Source organism: Microcaecilia unicolor, chromosome 2 (assembly GCF_901765095.1).
Source record: "Microcaecilia unicolor chromosome 2, aMicUni1.1, whole genome shotgun sequence".
Taxonomy (NCBI): Eukaryota; Metazoa; Chordata; class Amphibia; order Gymnophiona; family Siphonopidae; genus Microcaecilia; species Microcaecilia unicolor.
In genome coordinates, this window is record NC_044032.1 from 545,119,740 (window position 1) to 545,144,167 (window position 24,428).

The following is a 24,428-nucleotide window of genomic DNA, read 5'->3' on the forward strand; positions in this document are numbered from 1 at the left end:
TATCTTTTCTCCCATTCGCCTTGCCCAGTTGGTCGCGGAGGCGTCGTCGGGCTACTACTTTCGCCCTCCTGCAGTTTTCAACCTCTCCACCTACCTCAGTCTCACTGCTTCTCATCCTTTGAAGTTCACTCCATCCGTCTATTCCACCCGCTGCCACTCAGAGTTGCAGTAATTTACCGCCCCCTTAATAAGTCCCTCCCTTCCTTCCTTACCGACTTCGATGCCTGGCTCTCCGTTTTTCTTGAGCCCTCATCCCCATCCCTCATTCTTGGTGACTTCAACATACACATTGATAACCAATCCGACTCATATGTTTCTCAGTTCCTCACTCTTACCTCCTCCTTCAACCTCCAACTGAGCTCCTCCACCCCTACTCACAAATCTGGCCACTGTCTTGATCTCATCCTCTCTTCTACTTGCTCACCCTCCAATTTCCGTGCATCAGCTCTTCCTCTCTCTGACCATCACCTAATCACATTCACACTTCAGCACCCTCCCCCTCAATCTCGCCCAACAATAAATACTACTTCCAGAAATCTCCAGGCTGTTGACCCCCTCACCTTATCCTCTAGTATCTCTGATCTCCTCCCTTCCATCATGTCCTCCGAATCTGTTGACAAAGCTGTCTCCACTTACAATGCCACTCTCTCCTCTACTCTAGACACCCTTGCACGGTCCATCTCCCGTCCCACAAGGCGTACCAATCCCCAGCCCTGGCTGAATCCTTGCACCCGATACCTTTGCTCCTGCGCCCGTTCGGCTGAACGCCTCTGGAGGAAATCTCGCACCCATACTGACTTCATTCACTTCAAAGTCATGCTGTCCTCCTTCCAATCCTCCCTATTCCTCGCCAAACAGGACTATTACGCCTAATTGACTAATTCCCTCAGCTCTAACCCTCGTCGTCTCTTCGCCACCCTCAACTCCCTTCTCAAAGTGCCCTCTGCTCCCACCCCCCTCCTCACTCTCTCCTCAATTTGTGGCCGACTACTTCCGTGACAAGGTCCAGAAGATCAACCTCGAATTCATCACCAAACCTTCTCCTCCTCTTCATCCTATAACCCACTCTCTCAACCAACCAACCCAGGCCTCCTTCTCCTCTTTTCCTGATATCACCGAAGAGGAAACCGCCCATCTCCTCTCCTCCTCGAAATCCACCACCTGTTCCTCAGACCCCATCCCCACCAACCTACTTAGCACCATCGCTCCTACTATCACCCCCACCATCTGTCATATCCTCAACCTCTCTCTCTCCACTGCAACTGTCCCGGACACCTTCAAGCATGCTGTGGTCACACCACTCCTCAAAAAACCATCTCTTGACCCTACCTGTCCCTCCAACTACCGCCCCATTTCCCTCCTACCCTTCCTCTCCAAGATACTTGAATGCGCCGTTCACAGCCGCTGCATTGATTTTCTCTCCTCTCATGCCATCCTCGATCCGCTTCAATCCGGTTTTCGCCCCCTACACTCGACAGAAACGGCACTATCTAAAGTCTGCAATGACCTGTTCCTCGCCAAATCCAAAGGTCACTACTCCATCCTCATCCTCCTCCTCCTCGACCTATCCGCCGCTTTTGACACTGTCAATCACAACCTACTTCTTGACACACTGTCCTCCTTTTAGTTCCAGGGCTCTGTCCTCTCCTGGTTCTCCTCTTATCTCTCCCATCGTACCTTCAGAGTACACTCTCATGGTTCGTCCTCCTCCCCTATCCCGCTCTCTGTTGGAGTTCCTCAGGGATCTGTCCTTGGGCCCCTCCTTTTTTCAATCTACACCTCTTCCTTAGGCTCCCTGATCTCATCTCATGGTTTCCACTATCATCTTTATGCTGACGACACCCAGCTGTATCTCTCCACACCAGACATCACTGCGGAAACCCAGGCCAAAGTATCGGCCTGCTTATCCGACATTGCTGCCTGGATGTCCAACCGCCACCTGAAACTGAACATGGCCAAGACTGAACTTATTGTTTTCCCACCCAAACCCACTTCTCCTCTCCCTTCACTCTATCTCAGTTGATAACACCCTCATCATCCCCGTCTCATCTGCCCGCAACCTCGGTGTCATCTTCGACTCCTCCCTCTCCTTCTCTGCGCATATCCAGCAGATAGCCAAGACCTGTCGCTTCTTCCTCTACAACATTAGCAAAATTCGCCCCTTCCTTTCTGAGCACACCACCCGAACTCTCATCCACTCTCTCATTACCTCTCGCCTTGACTACTGCAACCTACTCCTCACCGCCCTCCCACTTAGCCACCTATCCCCCCTTCAGTCCATCCAGAACTCTGCCGCACGTCTTATCTTCCGCCTTGACCGATATACTCATATCACCCCCTCCTCAAGTCACTTCACTGGCTTCCGATCAGATACCGCATACAGTTCAAGCTTCTCCTACTAACCTACAAATGCACTCGATCTGCAGCCCCTCCTTACCTCTCTACCCTCATCTCCCCTTATGTCCCTACCCGTAACCTCCGCTCTCAAGACAAATCCCTCCTTTCAGTATCCTTCTCCACCACTGCCAACTCTAGGCTCCGCCCTTTCTGCCTCGCCTCACCCCATGCTTGGAACGAACTCCCTGAGCCCATATGCCAGGCCCCCTCCCTACCCATCTTCAAATCATTGCTCAAAGCCCACCTCTTCAATGTCGCTTTCGGCACCTAATCACAACACCTCTACTCAGGAAATCTAGACTACCCCAACTTGACATTTCGTCCTTTAGATTGTAAGCTCTTCTGAGCAGGGACCGTCCTTAGTTATTATTTTTATTTTTGTTACATTTGTACCCCGCGCTTTCCCACTCATGGCAGGCTCAATGCGGCAGGCCATGGAGGGTTAAGTGACTTGCCCAGAGTCACAAGGAGCTGCCTGTGCCGGGAATGAAACTCAGTTCCTCAGTTCCCCAGGACCAAAGTCCACCACCCTAACCACTAGGCCACTCCTCCCTAATAGTGCTCTACAAATGTTAAGTAGTAGTAGTAGTAGAATTGACAAACAAATTACTGTGTGTGTGTGTGTGTGGGGGGGGGGGGGGGTGTTTACTAAAGAACAGTAGATTCTTGTACTTAATGCTTGTTAACAGCCCAAAACAATGGCCCTTCAGTGCAAAGGCTTGCAGTAACTGTTGGGGGTGTGTCCAGCATTTCCCCCTGCAATTTCTGCACAGACTTATTCCCTAATTCACTTTGCTTTCAGGTGCTATGAGAGTGGATGCACCCAACACCAACTATTGAGGTGGCAATAGGTGAAGCAATGTTTTATTTAATTACTAGTAAAAAAGGCCCATTTCTGACACAAATGAAACGGGCGCTAGCAAGGTTTTTCTTGGCTCCCCTGCAGCCACCCATGTCCAGCGACCCTCCTCTCCCTCTGCCCCCCCTGCAGACACCCATGTCCAGCGACCCTCCTCTCTCCCCTGCCCCCCTCCTGCCACCCATGTCCAGCGACCCTCCTCTCTCCCCTGTCCGCCCTCCAGCCACCCATGTCCAGTGACCCTCCTCTCTCCCCTGCCCCCCTCCTGCCACCCATGTCCAGAAAACCTCCTCTCTCCCCTGCCCCCCCTCCTGCCACCCATGTCCAGCGACCCTTCTCTCCCCCTACCCCCCTGCAGCCACTCATGTCCAGCGACCCCCCTCCCCCCCTGCCCCCCTGCAGCCACCCATGTCCAGCGACCCTCCTCTCTCCTCTGCCCCCCCACCAGCCACCCATGTCCAGCGACCCTCCTCGCTCCCCTGTCCCCCCTCCAGCCACCCATGCCCATCGACCCTCCTCTGGACATGGATCAGCTGTGAGGCATGTTCCCCCCCCCCAGGTTCTGAAGTTGACATCATAATGGCTATGGTGATGTCAGCCTGATCTACGGAGCCTAGCAGACCAACTTGGAATGAGCCACGGTCCCAGGCAGCAAGACAGAACGTTGGAGGTGAGAATTATTAAATAGGATTTATTTGTTACATTTGTATCCCACATTTTCCCATCTTTTTGCAGGTTCAATGTGGCTTACATAATACCGTGAAGGCGTTCGCCAACACCGGTAGAGAAACAAATACAATAAGGTGTTGTGTTCGAATAAGGTTCATGTGTACAGACAAATTTAGGAATCATGAAGAGGAACAGAAGAGTTAGTTTATGACATTACGAGCTTTGGTTTCATTGTGTTGCATGGTTCAGGCGTTTAAGTTGGGTCGGTTGGGTATGCCTTTTTGAATATGTTGGTTTTTAATAGTTTTCGTTAGTTTAGATAGTTGTACATTGTTTTCATGGCTTTTGGTAGTGTGTTCCACAATTGTGTGCTTATATAGGAGAAGCTGGATGCATATGTTGATTTATATTTGAGTCCTTTGCAGTTTAGGTAGTGGAGATTTAGGTATGCTCGTGTTGATCCGATTGTGTTTCTGGATGGTAGGTCTATGAGGTTGGTCATGTATCCCGGGGTTTTGCCGTAGATAATTCTGTGAACCAGGGTGCAGATTTTGAAAGCTATACATTCTTTTATAGGGAGCCAGTGCAGTTTTTCTTGGAGGAGTTTGGCGCTTTCGAATCACATTTTTCCAAATATGTGCCTGGCTGTCATATTTTCAGCGGTCTGCAGTTTTTTAATGAGTTGTTCTTTGCATCCTGCATAGATTCCGTTGCAGTAGTCAGCATGGCTTAGTACCATTGTTTGTATCAAATTACAAAATGTTTCCCTAGGGAGGAATGGTTTCAGTCGTTTGAGTTTCCACACTGAGTGGAACATTTTCTTAGTTGTAGATTTCACTTGGCTCTCAAGTGTAAGGTTTCGGTCGATTGTACGCTGAGGATTTTCAGGCTATCTGAGATGGGAAGGGTGTAATCCGGGGTGTTTATATTTGTGGGATTGTGTTAACTGCACATTTGATAATTACCATACATACACTACGGTTTATGGTTAATTTAAAATGTAATATATTGCTGTGACAGAACGGTGTGTTTTTAAGCCTGTAAAGCTGCCTTACTTAATTCTTGAAGTGTATTTCTCTAGTTTGGCAAGCAGGTGGTGCATGATTATGCTTAAAGCTGTTAGAGAAAAGACCTGTAGTGATGTGGCCAGGTTTTTTTTTTTTAAACTTGTTGTTCTGGGCTCTGATTGGCCTAGAGTTTGAAGTTACCCAAAAGTTACTGGTTTTGTCTTCAGTCTTAGCCAGGAAGAAAAGAGAGTAGGATTTCTTTGCTGAGGCTCCGTGAATAGTTATGTGTCCCGATCTTCCCAGGTACTAATTAGTATACAAATGTTTAGTTAGTGTTATAATTGATCCATATTTCAGTTACCTGTTATTGTTCTGCTGATTGCACTTTTTCTGTTTCACTGTTCAGTTTTTCAGACAATAAACATTCCTTTTAGTTTATTGACTGATACAGAATCCTGGTGGTTTGTGTGTTAGGTTTGTGTGGCCTCCAGTAATCTAGAAATCACTGGGGATAATTTGAGTGGGGGGGACTTACCCAGAGGCAGTTGTGACCCAGTCGGTGGGAGGAGGGTGCTAGCAGCAGGTGCAGGCAAACCTGAGCTGTTCTGGGGATAGACCCTCTATGTGGTCACGGGTAGCCCCAGGTGGGTGGCTAGACATTTCATGACAGACCTTTGTCCTTCTTTTTTGGTGGCAGAGTGGTAATATTGTCAGGCTCAGTGTGTGGCATGAGGGTCACCATCCACTGACTGGCTCAGTGTCTTTTTTTTATCTTTAACCTCCAGACACAGAGCAGTGGCGTACCAAGGGGGGGGGGGGGGCTGTGGGGGAGGTCCGCCCCGGGTGCACGCCGCTGGGGGATGCCATGGCACGCGCCTGTCGGCTGTGAGTTTGCTACGCTAAATTCTCTTGTTCGCTGCAGCTCCCTCCCTCTGCCCCAGAACAGGTTACTTCCTGTTCTGGGGCAGAGGGAGGGAGCTGCAGTGAACCAGCAAACGAGAGAATTTAGCGTAGCGAACTCGCAGCCGACAGGCGCGCGCCGTGGCACCCCCCAGCGGTGTACACCCGGGAGGGTGTCATTTCGCCGGGGTGGGCGCTGCACCCGGGGGGGGGGGGGGGCGCATCGGCGATCCGCCCCGGGTGTCGTCAAGGCTAGGAACGCCACTGACACAGAGCACAGTGAACAAGTGCAGCAGCAACAGGGTCCCTTTCCTGTTCAGTTTTTTTTTTTGGTTGTGTTAGTTTTTTGGTAGTTTTAGGAGATTAGCAGTGTGCTGATGGCTATAGTATGATAATAAAGCTCAAAATAGAGAGTTTTATGAGGGCCAGCATGTACTTGTTTTAGTCCCAGTTCATCAAAATAAACTTCAGGCTAACTGGGCGGGACCTTACAAGGTCATAAGCTGCATGAATGATACAAATTATGTTATATCTATAGACTCTCAAGACAGAAAGCAGCGTACCTTTCATGTAAATATGTTAAAAGCCTATGTAAATCACACAGCCATGGTACTAGCTGTGTGTAGCCCACCAGAAGAGTGTTAGAATAGTGAACCCATATCTGACTTCCTAGCAGAGACATTGCCAGAGGGATCTATACAACAAATTGTAGTGAGAGTGCAATTAACCCCCAACCAGAGACAGCAGTTAGAAGCAGTATTGCAAAAGTATGCTGATGGGTTTTCTACTAACCAGGAATTACCTGTTTGGCTAATCACAATGTAAACACAGCTGACCATGACCTGCTGAAACAGAGTGCCTATCGAATATCTGCTGAGGTGGAGAGGCAAATGAAGCAGAGATTGATGAGGTGCTAGCCCTAGGTATTATAATGAAGTCTCATAGTCCCTGGGCTTCTCCTGTAGTTCTCATTCCCAAGAAAGATGGCACAACCCGCTTCTGACCCCTATCCGATGCCCCAGACGGACTAGTTATTAGACCATTTAGCTGGGGCCCAGTACTTGACTACAATGGACCTTAGCCGAGGGTACTGGCAGATTTCTCTAACAGCCGCTGCTCAGGAGCTATCAGCATTTATTACCCCATTTGGTCTGTATGAATTTACTTTGATGCCTTTTGGAGTGAAAAATGCCCTTGGTACATTTCTATCCTTGTTGAATTATATTATAGCTGGACTCCAGGAGCATGCTAGGGCTTATCTTGATGTTATCACTGTGACCACTTGATCCATTTGAGTGGAGTACTGGACTGGATCAGGGAGGCCTGCCTGACTATAAAACCCAGCAAATGCCATATGGGGATGGCAGAAGTGCAATATTTAGGGCACAGAATGGGAGGTGGACAGCTGAAGCCTGAACCAGCTAAGGTGGAAGCTATACAAAATTGGCCCACTCCCTAAACTAAAAAGCAAGTGTTGGCCTTCCTTGGAACAGCGGGGTATTACAGAAAGTTTGTACCTCACTACAGCACTATAACCAAACCCCTGACTGATTTGACGAAAAAGAGACTACTCTGAATTTTACCCGGTCACCAGAATGTGCTGCAGCCTTCCAAAAATTAAAGACATCATTAGCTACTGATCCAATACTAGTTGCACCTGATTACCAGCAAAGATTTGTGGTACAGATCGATGCCTCGGCATATGGCACTGACGCTGTACTAGGACAAGTGAATAGCAGAGGGGAGGAGCATCGCATTGTGCATCTGAGTCGCAAGCTCCTTGACAGAGAGGTAGCCTATGCCACTATTGAAAATGGGTGTCTGGCATTAGTGTGGGCCCTCAAGAAATTACAACCCTATCTGTATGGGCGGAACTACTATCAACGCAGTCCATTGATCTGCCGGAAGAGAGGAGAGAATGGGAAGCTACTCCAGTGGCACCTATCCCTGCAAATGTACATCTTCACCATACAGCACCAGAAAGGCAGTGAACATGGTAGCGCTGATGGCCTCTCTAGAAAGGAAGAGCCACAACCACCCTGACACTGGACTGTCGAGACCCAATCAGCAGTCTGTAGAAGCCACAGTCCAGGGGTCTCTCTCTCTCTTAAGGAGAGAGGTGTGACAGAATAGTGGGTTTTGTAAACCTGTAAAACTGCCTTAATTAATTCTTGAAGTGTATTTCTCTAGTTTGGCCAGCAGGTGGTACATGTTTCTGCTTAAAGTTGTTACAGAGAAAAGATCTGCAGTGATATGCTGTGAACAGTTATATGTCCTGATCTTCCCAGGTACAACTTAGTTAGTATACGAATGTTTAGTTAGTGTTATAATTGATCCATATTTGAGTTACCTGTTATTGTTCTGCTGATTGCACATTCCTTTTAGTTTATTGTCTCTGCTTGTCTAGACTAATAAAGAATCCTGGTGGTTTGTGTGTTGGGTTTGTGAGTGCTCTCTGGGAACTGTGGGACCACTTGGAGTGGGGCCTCCAGTAACCTAGAAATCACTGGGGATAATTTGAGAGCAGGAGACTTACCCAGAGGCAGTTGTGACCCAGTCGATGGAAGGAGGGTGCTAGTGCAGAGCACAAGTGGCAGATGCAGGTGGACCTCAGCTGTGCTGTTGATAGACCCTCTAAGTGGCTGTTGGGTAGCCCCAGGCGGGTGGCTAGGCGTTTTTGGAGGTTTAAAATTTAATAATAAACATACAAAAAGGAAAGGAACACCAGTAAGAGATGGGAAAATAACCAGTCATACAATATAAGGAGTGAAAATAATAATCAGCTCAAGTTTTTAGTAAGGTTGTAATACTGTGGGCCAATGAATCCGCAGCACCCCATCACTGTTGATCACAGCATCCCCAAATGCCTTCTTAATTAAATACATCTTAACCGCAGTAGAAACATTAGGGTGCGCTGACTGCAATGTATAGTCCATGCCCAATCTCCACCCATACCCTACCCGGTCCCCATCTCACCCTGAACTTAGCAGTTAGCACTGGACTTTTACTGCATAGACCAGTGGTTCCCAAACCTGGTCTTGGAGGCACCCCAGCCAGTATGGTTTTCAGGATACCCACAATGAATATTCATGAATAGATTTGCATGCAGTGGAGGCAGTGCATGCAAATCTCTCTCATGAATATGGCCACATACTAATTAGAAAATTAGTGCGTGGCCATTAATGGCACAAATGAAATTGTGGCCATTTTACAGCCACGTTAAAAATGGCGGCAGCATGTGGGAAACCCAAGTGCTAACAACAGTGCCGGCTACATTTTAACGAGGCATAGTAAAAGGGCCCCATAGTAAATGACAGCAGATAAAGACCTCTATGGTTCATCCAGTCTGCCCAACATTTACATTCATTATCAAATTGTTATTGAACAATCCAAAAGTATTATTACATTTTACTCGCTAAGCTCCACTTTACAATGCCTTCCCCTCCCCTACTGAGATATACAACACATGATCTGAATGTGGTATAAAATACTGTGTGTGTTCAGACTGCCACATAATTTTTTAGTAATCATTTGATAAATGCAAAACTTGCTTTATATGCAGAAATTGCTTAATAAGATTATTGCCAATATGACAAACTATGGGGCCCTTTGATTAATCTGCAGTATAAAATTAGCTTAGTACATCCTAATGTAGGACTTTCTCATGCCCTAAGTCCATTTTTACTGCAGCTATAAAAATAAGGCTTTTTTTAAAAAATTTTTTGCCTGTCCCACAGTAATTTTTCCATTAGCACATGGGACCAGCAAAAATATTAATATGGGAGTACTAACTCTCTCCTATTTGTCCACATTGACCAATTGGGCTGAGGAAATGTGAATGTGCTAGCCGGATAATGCTATTGTGTCCTTTCCCTGCCCATGCTATGATACCTCCCATAAATAAATAGGGTTATTTTTGTGTATACTATGATGTTAATGAACCTCACTCCTAACCCAGAGTATATGATTTCAGTCTCTCAAATTTACTCTGACCATTTCTGTGAAAAATGTCTGGTGTAGAGTCAATATTAAGAGAAAAAGTACTTTGTCTTTTTAATTTCCTGAATGTTTTTCACACAAACGTCATGTGCCATTATCTCTATCAGTTCATCACTTCTCTGCAAGGAAATATATGAAACATTATGCTTTCCTTCTCTATTGCTGTTCCAGAAAAGGATCAAACTGAGAAGTAAGTGCTAGTTCTCCATGGAGTGGAGGAGTAGCCTCATGTTTAGTGCAGTAGTCTGAGAACCAAGGGAACTGTTCCCACTGCAGCTCCTTTTGGCTCTGGGCAAGTCACATAACTCTCCATTGCCTCAGGCACAAATTAGTACCTGTATTTGATATGTGAACCACTTTGGTTGTAACCACAGAAAGATAGTATATCAAATCCCCCCCCCCTTCCTAAACTATATTATGACTGGCACAATTTGGATTTAATTACTCAAATGTGAGCTCAAGGCAAGGTACAACAGTAGGTCCCTTTCCATCTACTTTGGCACATGGAGGGCAAAGTGACTTGCCTAAAGTCACAAGAAGAGAAGCAAAACCTTAAATATGACATCCTTGCTTCTAACCTCACTGATCTAACTCCAGGTCTCTTTCTGCAAAAAAACTTAGGACCCTGTTTACTAGGGTGCACTAGCATTGTTAGTGCACACTAAAAAATTAGCGAGCAGTAAAAATGCTAGCGCGCCTCCAGCACAGCTTAGTAAACAGGGCCCTTAATAGGGGCAACAGATAAAGCACTTCAGTATGCTTTTCCAGTATGTGATTTCTTTGTACGTCTGGCTGGAATAATGTTGATCCAATTGTGTATGTTTTGCTCTTCCATAAAAAAAAATCTGGTACAGAAAATCAATAATCATAAATTTAAAAATAAACATCAAGGCACTAAAATGATCTTTTGGCACTTCCTAATGCAGATGTTATAAGAAAGGAGATATGGAGAAAGAAGGCATTTAGAATAAAGACTGTGTTGGAGTGGAATAAGTTGCCTGATAAACTGGGGTGGTGGGTGGGAGAGGAGGAGTCTGGCAGTGAAAGCGCTGCTGTTTTCTTGATGTTATATTAACCGGGATTTTTAATGTTTTATGATTGCACACCATCTTGATTGGCATTTTGCATTGTGAAGGAGAGGGTATATATTTTTTTATAACTAACTAACTAAATTAATAAATGATATGAAAGAAAGATTTACAAAAGCTGCTAGTTCACTCTGCCCTGGTTATGGGCCTGAGAAGGAGGTAGAATATTGATAATCAGTGGTGTTTCACAAGGGTAGAAAAAATTATCATTTTGTTTAATTTCCTTTATCATTTGCAGGTTTTTTTCTTTTTCCTTATTTTTGAATTGTTTTTTTATAAATTTTTGTTTCGGGACAATTTTTTAAATTAGATTGGTAGCTGTGGCTGCTACCTAAACAAAGCAACCCCCCCCCCATCACAACCCGCACCTCTAAGAGAGTTATCTGACTCACTCCAACCCCTTCTGATCCCCCTTGGCACCAATTTTAAGCATGCATCTACCCCCCCCCCCCCCAATTGAAGAGGCAGCTAATCCATACGGCACTTAATAGAGGCATCAGTGGCAGGGGCATAGCCAGACACCTAATTTTGGGTGGACCTGAGCCCAAGATGGGTGGGCAGAAGAACTCCGCCTTGTCCCAAAAGTGATTTGGTCTCTCCCTCTCTCACTTGCATGCCATATGATCTCTCAAACATCCTCCCCCCCCTTGCATACCTTTTAAATAGATTTTCACCAGCAGTGAGCAGTAACTAATACACCTGCTCATATTGGCCCCATAGCCTTCCCTCTGATGCAAATTCCTGATTCCGCATAGGCGGGAATACATCAGAGGGAAGGCTGTGGGGCCGGTGCGAGCACTATGCATCAGTCACAACTCACTGCAGGCAAAGATCTGCTATTTACAAGGTATGCAGGCGGGACAGTTGTTGGGAGTTTTCGGATGATGGGGTTTGGGGATTCCTGCCAGCCACATCATAGGTGTGCTGCTACTGGGTGTGCCTGAGCCCAAAGTGGGTGGGCCTGGGCCCACGCGGGCCCACCCTTGGCTACGCCACTGATCAGTGGTATAATATCGGAGGCAGGAATTATTTCCCTTCATTCCCAACTCTGTAGCACTGAATCACCAACATTTTCACATAGGCTGTATATATTATTACTCACCACTGCAAGCATAAATCCCCATAACTTCATTCTATAAAGGAACTAGCCGTTAATCCCGTTAAAACGGGCGAGATTTCCAGCTACCCTCCTCGCCGCCGCTCCCTCCCCCTCCAAGCCGGGTCCCCTGCACTGACCTGACAGCGCCTCTCCTCCGTGTGAAAGCGCTGCAGGCAGCAGCAGATCGCTCTGCTGCTGCCTGCAGCGCTTCCACATGGAGGTGAGAGGCGCTGTCAGGTCAGTGCAGGGGGCCCGATACGGAGGGGGGCAGGAGTGGCGGCGGGGATGAGGAGGAGGGTGGAGGTTGGTGCGCGCAATGTTCGTTTCCAGGCTCCAGCGGCAGCGTCCGACAGTCTGACTCCGTTTCCCTCTCTGTTCCGCCCTCTGACGTCATCACGTCTTAATGCGAGGGCGGGACAGAGAGGGAAGCCTCTACTGCGCATTTGCAGGTGAGTCGGTCACTTGCCATTTATATGTTTGATGATTCAGCTGGCAAATGAACAGAGGCAAATGCTGTTCTTGTATACACTGCAGATAGTCATATAGTATAGTAGCATTGTCTTCCTTTAGTATTTTCTAATCTGAGAGCAACACAATAAAATTACCAGGTACAGTTTCTGGTTGTTTCAAAGAGAAGATAGATGATCTGCAGATATCATGCAGAGCAGGAAGAAGAGCAGATCACACTTTTTGTAGGATAGGAAAGACTCTCTTATTCAAAATAGGGAGTCTCACATAATAATCACCCAATGTGGCCACGTTTCACACACTATTGGGCTGTGTCAGGAGTTCAATGGGAATCGCATTGATCACATGCAACTCTCTTAGAGATTATTCAAATATCTAAATTAGCAGCAATTCAGTCCAACACACAGTTAAGTACATAAGCATTGCCATACTGGGAAAGACCAAAGGTCCATCAAGACCAGCATCCTGTTTCCAAAAGTGGCCAATCCAGGTAACAAATACATAAATCTACGTATGGTATTTAGAATATGCTTAGGTATAGTTTATGGGACTGAATCTACATGCGTCCATTTACGTCAATGAAAAGCTGGTGTAAATCCCTGCGCATTGATTTACGCGCACTAACCCATATTTTATAATGATGCACATAGATTTTGGAACACATTTCCATGCCCTTAACCATGCTCCCTTTTGCCTGTGCACGTTAGAATTTATACACAGTACATTACAGAATACGCTTAGCAACATACGCACGTAAATTCTAATTTTTGCCAATTAGTACTCATTAGTGCTTGTTAAGAGCTGTTAACAATGCTTTACAGTTTGTTAATGTTGGATTATTTGTAGTAAATAATTAGCAGATTTTAGTACACACAGCTTCAGCTTTAGAAATGTTAATTTCTTTCTTCATCTCTCTCTCATTCACCCCTGAATAATTCACTGCTGAGTCACTTTAAAGTTGAAGTAACAAAACATCTGTTTACTCACAGTTTGTAGTTAGATTATAATCAGACAGGCTTATATATACATATTACTATACATTTGTCTTATCAGCTCCTTCCATGTGCTTAGATGGTAATGGATGCTCACACCACCATAGATCCTCTCAGGTTAGGAGAGATCATGAGCTCCATGTGCTCCATGTGCTGCATCTGCTGCATCTGCTGTGTGTAACCCCCACAGGAAGTTGCATAGCTGTGTGACCTCTCTAAGTAATTCACATCAGAGGTCACAGAGTAATCACAGAGAAATACTAGGTGACAGGCAATGCATGTAAAATACAATTACATTCCAACAAACCCCTTCTCATGCATAACTGTCATGCAATTATTTATTCATACAAAGTCCAAGCTTTATACGCAGATTCACAAAATGTTCTCTGGGTAACGGTTTGGTCATGATGTCAGCTGTCATCTCACTGGTGTGACAATATTGTAGACTGATGACCCCTTCTTTTGCCAACTCTCGCACGTTGTGGTATTTCGTTGCGATGTGCTTGGTGCGTGACTGAACCTTGTCATTCTGTGACAGTCGGATGCAGCTCTGATTATCTTCCATTATCTGGATTGGTCTCTGTTCAGCTATTCCAAAATCCAGCATAAGTTTTTCAATCCACATCAGTTCTCTGCACGCTTCCGATACGGCCACATATTCAGCTTCTGTAGAAGACAAACTCACAATACTTTGTTTATGACTGGCCCATGAAATTTGTACATTTCCATACATAAACACATATCCACTTGTGGATTTATAATCAGAATGATCCCCTGCCCAATCTGAATCACAGTAACATATTAGTTTTGGATTACTATTGGCTGAAATCTTTAATTTACAATCAATGGTACCCTTTAAATACCTTACCATCCTTTTAACTGCAGTCCAATCTGATTTGGTAGGTGAGCTGACCCTTCTGCTCAAAATTCCTACTGCATTTGCTATATCAGCCCTGTATGTGGTAGCTAGATATAAAAGCTTACCTATGGCTGATCTATATTGGATGTTATCTGGTAAAGGTTCTCTTACTGTTTCATCCTTCAGAAAATCAGTGATCATGGGAGTGCTTACAACTTGGGCATCTTGCATACCTAAACTTTCAATAAGCTCATTCATTTTCTGCTTCTGGCTTAGAAGATAAGAACCATCATTTTGTTTCTCAATTTCTATACCAAGATAGTATGACACATTACCAAGTTCTTTTATCTCAACATTGAGGTTTAAACATTTTACAATGTCCTTGTACTCTTGCTCACTTTTGCTTGCAATGAGCAGATCATCAACAAAAGCTAAAATGTATGCATATTGTCCATTTGTGCACCTAGTGTACAAGCATTTATCTGCTTCACCTTGCTTAAATCCTAAATTTGTCAATATTTCATGCAATTTTTCATTCCAACATTTTTCACTTTGCTTTAATCCATAAAGACCTTTGTTTAATTTACACACTAGCTGTCTTTGTTTTGTATTTATGAAACCTGTTGGTTGTTCCATGTACAAGTCTTCAGTTATTTCTCCATGAAGAAACGCTGTTTTCACATCAATGTGTTTGACTTGCATGCCTTTTGAGACTGCAATGCTCAGAAGTGTTCTGATTGTCGTGTGTTTCACTACAGGTGCAAACACTTCATCAAAATCTTCTCCATATTTTTGAAGATATCCCTTTGCGACTAATCTGGCTTTATACCTTTCCACTTTTCCTTGTGCATTCCTTTTTAACTTGAATACCCATTTGCATCCTATAGCTTTCTTGCCAGGAGGTAATTTTGTAAGAATCCAAGTATTATTTTTATCCAATGCATCAATTTCTTCCTGTGCAGCTTTATGCCATTCAGCAGCTTCTTCTGCTGGCATTTTCTCAATCTCATCCCATGTTAAGGGCTCTTGAGCTTCTGCTGACTTTGTTAGGTAAGACAGTCTTGGGGGTGGAACACCTTTGTTTTCCCTGGATGAGCGTCTGACAACAGGTTGGTCTGACCTTTCCGCATCCTCAAAATCTGAGAGTACTTCTCCAATTGATTCCCCTTCTCCAACTGTACTGTCTTCTTCAATGATCCTTTCTGTGTCTGTTTCCTCTGCCTGTTCCTCGTTAGATACAGATGAGTTGCTTTCAGACATCTGCCTTGGTATGGCATTTATATACACTGGCATGTCTATTATGGTTCTAGTTTCATATTCTGGATGATAAGGCTCATCTGGGATAATCCAGCCTTTATCAACCCTTTTGTTTTCATCAAAATATGTAACATGTCTTATGCCAACAATGCCAGTTTTCAGATTTAAAATTCTATATCCTTTGTGTCCTGGAGTATAGCCAACTAAAATGCCCCTTTCTGTTGTGGAATCCAGCTTATGCCTTCTTTGCTTTGGTATATGAGCATATGCTGTACTTCCAAATGTTCTTATGTGTGACAGGTTTGGCTTCCTACCATGCCATGTCTCATGTGGTGTGCGCTGAGCGCCTTTAGTTGGCATTCTGTTTTGTAGGTACACTGCTGTGAGAATGGCTTCCCCCCATAGTCTTTTAGGGAGATTGCTATCTGACAGCATACATCTGGTCATTTCCACAAGTGACCTAAATTTTCTCTCTGCAACAGAATTTTGCTCTGGTGTATAAGCTACTGTTGTGATATGTTGAATGCCTTCTTGTTCTATAAATGTGCGCATGCTTTGTGAAGTGAACTCACCACCATTGTCGGTCTGAAGAACCTTTGGTTTTCTTTCAAATTTATTGCTCACCATGGCTACGTATTTCTTCAGCATGTCTGTGACTTGACTTTTCTCTTTCAGCAAATAGGCCACACAATATCTAGAGAAATCATCCAAGAATATTAGCACAAATCTGTTATTTCCCAATGATGGGATATTAAACGGTCCACATAAGTCACTGTGTATTAAGTCCAGCACTTTATTACTCCTATTTCCTGTGTATGCAGGAAATGAGGGTCTCACACCTTTTTGAGTAACACAGTCTATGCATTTCTCCATTTTACCAGCATCTGCACTTATCTGAATGCCGGTGGCCAGTTGCTTACTGTAAAGATCCTGGATCACCTTAGAATCACGATGTCCCAGGCGGCGGTGCCAGATTTCCAGACTACATTTACCATCATTCTTCCTTACTTGCACCATATGTGAGGCTTCACCTGAAATGTTCAGCTTATAAACATCATTATGCATAAAAGCTTCAGCATACACTTCATCATTTTTAGAGATTGTGCACTTACTGTTTTCAAAATGAATCGCAAATCCCTTCTTATCTAATGTAGATACACTAAGCATATTACAAACTGCTTGGGGAATATACAAGACATCACTTACAGGAATTTCTTTAACTTCATTAGACACTTTGCATTTTAAGAATCCAATACCTTTTGCTTGGATCTTAGCAGTCCCTGCGTTTGCAGTTTTAAGAATACCTTCCTCTGGACACATTTCCTGAAAGAAATCCTTACAATTGGTTAAATGGCATGTGCTCCCTGAATCCAAAATCCAAGTACTTTCATTTGAATTATTATTTACCATAGTCAAAGATTTTTCTGCCATTAGAAAACCCTTATGTTTATCTTTGTCCTTCATACATTTCCTGGTTTGAAAATTCTTTAGTTCCATTGGCTTAGGTGAGCTAGAGGGAGTGTTTTGTGTTTCCTTACACCATTTAGATACATGTCCCTCCTTTCCACATGAGTAGCAAATCAGCTTGCCCTTGGGTGGAGTTTTCCCATAGCTCCGCCTTCCTCTGTTCTTTGCCAAGAAATTTGTTTCATTTCTCTCTGACTTGCTTTGAGAACACATCTCCTCAGAATCATTTATTATGCATTCCTGCCTTAGTTTTGATGTTGTCTGTTCAAAAGATTGCCCTTCAATGGCCTCATTTACAGACCTAAAAACATCAAACTTCTTTGATAGTGAGGTAAAAAGAAATGCTCTTTTCAATGCATCACACATGGTAATTCCAGAAAGTTCTAACTTTTGAAATGAAGACATAAGATACATAATGTGATCATTACATTTACTTTTATCCCTTAATTTGGTTTCATTCAACTCTGCCAACCAAATTGGTTGCTGCTTTGCATATGTAGTTGCATACATAGTTCTCAGTTTATATAAAATGTCCTTTGGTGTATCTTTTCCCTCCACTAATATGGCTTGTTTCTCTGAGAGAGCTTCCAAAAGCATGCACTTCACATAATAGTTTGCATTGTCCCATTCAGCCATATTTTCAGCTGTTCTGTCTTGGTCTAAGCATATATCTAATCTTTTTGCTCGAAGGAGACATATGAATCTTAATTCCCACTGCCGATAATTAAACTCAGTTAATCTAGGCACCTTGAGAGAATAGAAAAATGGTGAATTTCTTCCCTCAGCCATTTTCTTAGCCTTCTGTCTGCTGTGTGGGGGGAGAGAGAGACAGACTGAATCTTTCCTTTAAAACTTAAGAGAAAAAAATGTGGCCTTTTTTTCTGCCTGGTAATATTTCTCTTCTTTTTCAATTCCTGAGCCCTGGGCCCATAACCCTTTTGTTGGATTATTTGTAGTAAATAATTAGCAGATTTTAGTACACACAGCTTCAGCTTTAGAAATGTTAATTTCTTTCTTCATCTCTCTCTCATTCACCCCTGAATAATTCACTGCTGAGTCACTTTAAAGTTGAAGTAACAAAACATCTGTTTACTCACAGTTTGTAGTTAGATTATAATCAGACAGGCTTATATATACATATTACTATACATTTGTCTTATCAGCTCCTTCCATGTGCTTAGATGGTAATGGATGCTCACACCACCATAGATCCTCTCAGGTTAGGAGAGATCATGAGCTCCATGTGCTCCATGTGCTGCATCTGCTGCATCTGCTGTGTGTAACCCCCACAGGAAGTTGCATAGCTGTGTGACCTCTCTAAGTAATTCACATCAGAGGTCACAGAGTAATCACAGAGAAATACTAGGTGACAGGCAATGCATGTAAAATACAATTACATTCCAACAGTTAAAGCAATTAATTTCCACACATAGTTATAAAATACTCCTAGATTTACATGCAGAATCATGCATAAATCTAGACACACTATTATAGAATCCGGGGGTTAGGGCCTTTTTCTATAAAGGTTATGCTCCTAAATTTATGCTCCTAAATTAGATGCATAATCTGTTCTGGCGCATAGACTATAGGAGTGTAAATTTAGAAGCATAAACTTTATAGAATAAGGCCCTTTTTAGGGAACATTTTTAACATCAGAAATGAACTGGTTGACTCTGTAAGGAGTAGTTCATTAATTATGGAAAGAAGTGCTTGATTTTGGATGGAGATCTTCTAAACTAGGTTGATTCCTAGCCTAAGAGGAAATATTAAGGATGGAGTCGGTCCAGAGGGCAGCTACTAAAAGAGTCAGTAGTCTTCATCGTAAAGCATATAGGTGTGCTAATGGATTTAGCACGCGCTAAATGATAAAACACCCATTATATTCCTATAAGCATCTTATCATTTAGCGTGCGCTAAATCTGTTAGTGCGCCTTAGAAAGAGGACCCATAGAGACAGACTCATATATCTCAATATGTATACAGTAGAACAAAGACTAGAGAGAGGAGATATGATTGAGACATTTAAATATCTTCACTGCACAAATGTAGAGGAGGCAGATCTCTTTCAACTAAAAGGAAGCTATGGAACGAGAGGGCATAAGATGAAGTTGAAGGGGGATAGACTCAAAAGTAATCTAAGGAAATACTTCTTTATGGAAAGGGTAGTGAATGCATGGAACAACCTCTCAGTGGAGGTGGTGGAGAGGAGGACTCTATCTGAATTCAAGAAAGCATGGGACAGACATGTAGGATCTGTTAGGGGGAAGAAGAGATAGCGGATCTGAATGGTCAGACTGGATCATCGGTATGGCCTTTATCTGATGTCATTTTCTGTGTTTCTATGTTAACACAGACTAATCCACAAGTATGTTAAAGCTTATGCACAAGAAAGTATGCTATACAGCAAAAGGTTAGAGAACGAAGCTCCAAGAAGGTAGATTCAGAGACAACTTCAGAAAATATTTCTTCATAGAAAAAGAGGTAGATACATGCAATGATCTCTGAAGAAAGATGGTAGAGACAGAACTGTAACTGTGTTCAAGAAATCATGGGATAACCAGCTGACCTGGGATGCAGAAGGCTAGGCACAAAGACTGCACTGGAGAATTTCAACATAACAGTGTGCAGCACAGCCACTAGGCTAGCACCCCTCTTGTTTGTTCTACCCTCTTACCACCAGCTCTGATGGATACAACTGTGCATGGCCAATCAAAATGATTTTCTAGGGGAAGAAAAGAAAATAATCTGAAAAATATTTGCCCTGTAAGATACATTGATAGTTATGTGATGGTAATTTTATAAGAATCTTCAATTGGCTCAATAATATATAATAATGTAGCAGTTAATCTAACGTCACTTAATATTACACAATATACTGTTTTTCAGTCTAATGCCAATTATATATTACTAGTAAAACAGGCCCGTTTCTCACACAAATGAAACGGGCGCTAGCAAGGTTTTCCTCGGAGTGTGTATGTTTGAGAGAGAGTGTGTGGGTGAGAGAAAAAGTGTGTGTGAGAGACTGAGTGTGTGTGTGTGAGAGAGAGAATGAGTGAAAGAGAGAGACAGAGTGTGTGTGTGTGTTTGTGTGTGTGAGAGAGAGTGTGTGAGAGACAGAGTGTATGTGTGTGTGAGAGTGTGTGTGAGACAGAGAGAGATAGAGAGACTGTGTGTGTGTGTGAGAGAGAGTGTGTATGTGTGACAGAGAGATAGAGTGTGATAGAGAGAGAGTGTGTCAGAGTGTATGTGAGAGACAGAGAGTGAGTGTGTATGATAGAGGGTGTCTGTGACAGAGAGTGTGTGTGAGACAGAGAGAATGTGTGTGAGAGAGAGACAGTGCGTGTTATAGAGAGTGTGTGTGTGTAGAGTGAGACACAGAGAGAGTGTGAGAGACAGAGTGTGTATATTTTAGAGAGAGTGTGTATGTGAGAGAGAGTGTGTGTGTTTGATAGAGAAAGTTTGTGTGAGAGATAGAGTGTGTGAGAGAGAGAGAGAGAGAGTGAGTGTGTATGTGTGACACAGAGAGTGCATGTGTGTGTGAGAGAGAGCCCCCTATTTTTCAGTTGATAGAGTCTGAGAAACTATATTATAACATGACTGCAGCCTGTCAACATCTATTCAATAGTCTTGTAAAACCTGCCAGCTGTATTGGGACGTCAGCGGCGAGTTGTCTTGCGAGATCTGCGCTTGCCCAATGTATTCAGAATGTCAACAGATAGTTGTGGCGCGAGTTGCTGCCTCGTGGTCATTCTCAGTTTGACTTAGCGCTCATTATCACATACTGGCTCTGAGTTCCATGACCCCCTCCTTCCCTCCCTCCCTCTCCTCCCCTCCGAGTCCCAGGCCCCCCTTCCATCCGAGGCCCATGCCTCCTCCCTCTCTCCCTCTCCTCCCCTCTGAGTTCTAGGCCCCCCTTCCCTCGGAGTTCCATGCCCCCTCCCTCCCCTCCCCTGCGAGTTCCATGCCCCCCTGTCTTCGGAGTTCCAGACCCCCGTGCCTCCCTCCCTCTCTCTCTCTCAATGGTAGCCCGACCTGCTTTGGCCGCCCTCTTCTCGCAGTCCTGCGCATGCCCCTCGCCTTCCTGTGTGCCGGCTGTAATTTAAAAATTGTTACCTCGTGGTCCGGCGGCAGCAGTGTAAGTCGAGCAGGCACGGCGCTTCAGCCTGCCTTCCCTTCTGTCTCAGCTGTGCCTCTGGTCCAGTCCTCATTTTCTGTTTCTGGAAGGGCGGGACCAGAGGCAGAGCTGAAACAGAAGGAAAGGCAGGCTGAAGCGCCGTGCGTGCTTTCACTGCTGCCAGCGTACACTGAGGTAAGAACTTTTAAATTACAGCCGGCACACAGGAAGGCGAGGGGCAGGTGCAGGACCATGAGAAAAGGGAGGCCAACGCAGGTCGGGCTGCCACTGAGAGAGAGAGAGGGAGGGAGGCGCCAGGGTGTGGAACTCCAAAGACAGGGGGGGCATGAAAACTCGCAGGGGAGGGGAGGGAGGGAGGGGGCGGGCTGGAATTCGGAGGACAGGGGGGGAGGGAGGGGGGGGGGGGTGATTCTCCCTCGATTGAATCCTCACCTCCAATGTTCTTTTGGTGGCTGGTGCTGGTTTCGCTTTCCTCTCATTCATCCGCCCTCTGACGTCATCACGTTCTGATGCGAGGGCAGACCAATGGGAATTGTGTTATGAACCCAGGCATCCAGACGTAGAACGTTGGAGGTGCAAATTATTATATAGGATTTTTAATTCTACGGTATATTGTGTATTATTAAAGGATAATATTGTAAAGCATTCCACATGTAAAGTGTGTTTCACATGTGGAAAAATCAATGTTGCCTACTTGTAACAGATGTATTTTTATGGACAGCAGAATTAATAAGGCAAACAAGTTGATAACATCATCTAATGGTGCCAAGATGACCTGCTCTCTCAGAGCTCAGAACTTTAATGCAAAGTTTTGGGCACGCATGGCTCTCCTTGTGTGAAAACACAAAAACAAGCCACCAGGGGCAATGGTGAGTTTCTGCCGCCCTGCATGCATTTTTAAAATCTTTGAATCGGCAGCATCTGTGAAGGAAGCAGGCTGCTTTGCGCCTTCCCTCGCTGTTTCCCACCCTCCTCTGATGTAATTTCCTGTTTCTGCAAGGGCGGGGCAGTAAGGGAAGGTCACATTTGAACTCCTCCGTTTTTTACTGCAGATCTTTTTTCTCCATTTTGGAGTTGTTTTGCTCTGCAGGGGGCCAATGATGAAAGCCAATTCAAGTTGTGTCCAAACTAATGGTACCCTGGGCTTATGAGGCTATTTTGTTTAAAAATACAATAAGTGACATTTAATGAAAGTGCATAATCAATACCGTTTCTGAAATTATTGCTCTAAGCAGTCTTTTGAATTTTTGAAAGTAGTATACTATGCCATACTTTGTATTGTTATTTGAATATTTTTTTACTTCTGTAACTGCCTATTGCTTATTTTTGATCTATTCTTACTGTACACTGCTATGAGTGAATTCCTTCAAAAAGGCGGTAAATAAATCCTAATAAATAAATAAATAAATAAAAATAAATAGGAGATGGCGGCTGAATGGGGGAGGGGAAACAAAGGTTAACCTAATTGGCTTCAGCTTTTTGATGTCATCCTATATCCTGTTTTTATCCAACCTTCTTACTACAGCCCACCAGTCAGAAACAACCAGCTAATAGGCTGCAGCAGCTGGCTTTTCCTCCTGCAGCCTGTCTGCTGCAGAAGGAGGTGGAAGCAGTAGCTGGGTCAGGAAAGCAGGTGTTCTCCAAATTTAATATAATACAGCATAGAATATTGGGGCTGCTCAAATCAAATCAATTCTTATTAACTGCTGTTTCCCCTTTTTATGGTTTAATGTACAGTAGCTCAAATTATTAACAAATACAAAAAACAAAGTACAAAAAAATAAAAATAATATAAAATCAGGCAGAAAATATCAATCACATCGATCTAGTTAATAACTTTATTGAGAAACAACATTTTAACTTTTTTCCTAAAAAATAATTTCTTTCTAATTTAATATGCTTGGAAAAAGAGTTCCAGAGTGAAATTGCCATAGTTAAAAAGAATAGAATTAACGGTTTTAAAAATCCAACACTCCTAAAACAAGACAGTCACAAGGTCAATTGGTCTCATAGCCGAGATGAAAATCCAAAGAGAGAAACTGAGAGTGTTTTAATAAGCAATTCAGAAGTAAATCCATATAGTATCTGCAAAAGCAAATATGCAGCTTTAAAGTTAATTCTACCCTTAACAGGAAGCCATGAGACACTGCTGTATTCACTAAGGGGTCCTTTTACTAAGGTGCACTTGAAAATGGGCTGTGCTAGTGTAGGCACATGCTTTGGGCTCACACAGATCCATTTTTCAGTGTGCCTATAAAAAAGACCTTTATTAAAAAAATCTTTTGCCAAAAATGGACGTGCGGCAAAAAATTGTTGTGCACTCATTTTGGATCTGAGACCTTACCGCCAGCCATTGACTTAGCTGTAAGGTCTCATGCGTTAATTGTGCAGTAATCGTCTATGCATATAGAATGATGATTACCGCCCAGTTTCTGCTGCACGCCAGAAAAGAAAAATTATTTTCCTGCGCATGTAGCAGACGCACATCAAAAATGAAATTACCGCAAGGACCACATGGTAGCCGGGCAGTAACTCCAAATCGACGTGCGTTGGGCATGTGTAGGCACCTACGTGGTTTAGTGAAATGGCCTCTTAGGGCCCTGTTTACTAAGCCGCGCTAAAGACTTAGCACATGGTAATGCTATGGGTGTGTCTAGCATTAGTGCACGCTAATTTTTAGCATGAGCTAAAAACACTAGCACACCTTAGTAAACCGGGCCGTAAGTTTGAAAATCAATCTGGCTGCCGTATTTTGAACAAGTTGTAATTTGTTAGAATTCTTTGAGCTAATGCCCCAAAAAAGGACATTGCAGTAGTCCAAATGGGGTAATATTAACATTTGAACCAGAGTAGAGCTCTTAGCAGGCGCAGTTGTCTCAATTTATCCAAAGTTTTTTTTTCCATAAATGATTGATATGAGAATCATACAATGAGGTGGAGTCAAGATTAACTCCTAAGACTCTAGCCTCCAACTCCACTGAAAGAACCTTATGGATAGAGTAAGAGAAGAAGGTATTGTGACACCATGATTCTTAAACCATAGAACCCAAATCTTATCTGGGTTTAATTTCAATCTATTGACCTGCACCCAGTTTTGAATCTGATTTATTCCTGAAGTAACCAATTATATTAAATCCTGGCACCTATGCCTGCAGGTAAAGATGCATGTATAGGAACAGAAAGTCATTTTACTCCCTCAGCATGCAAGTGGTCTGCAATACCATCCATATAA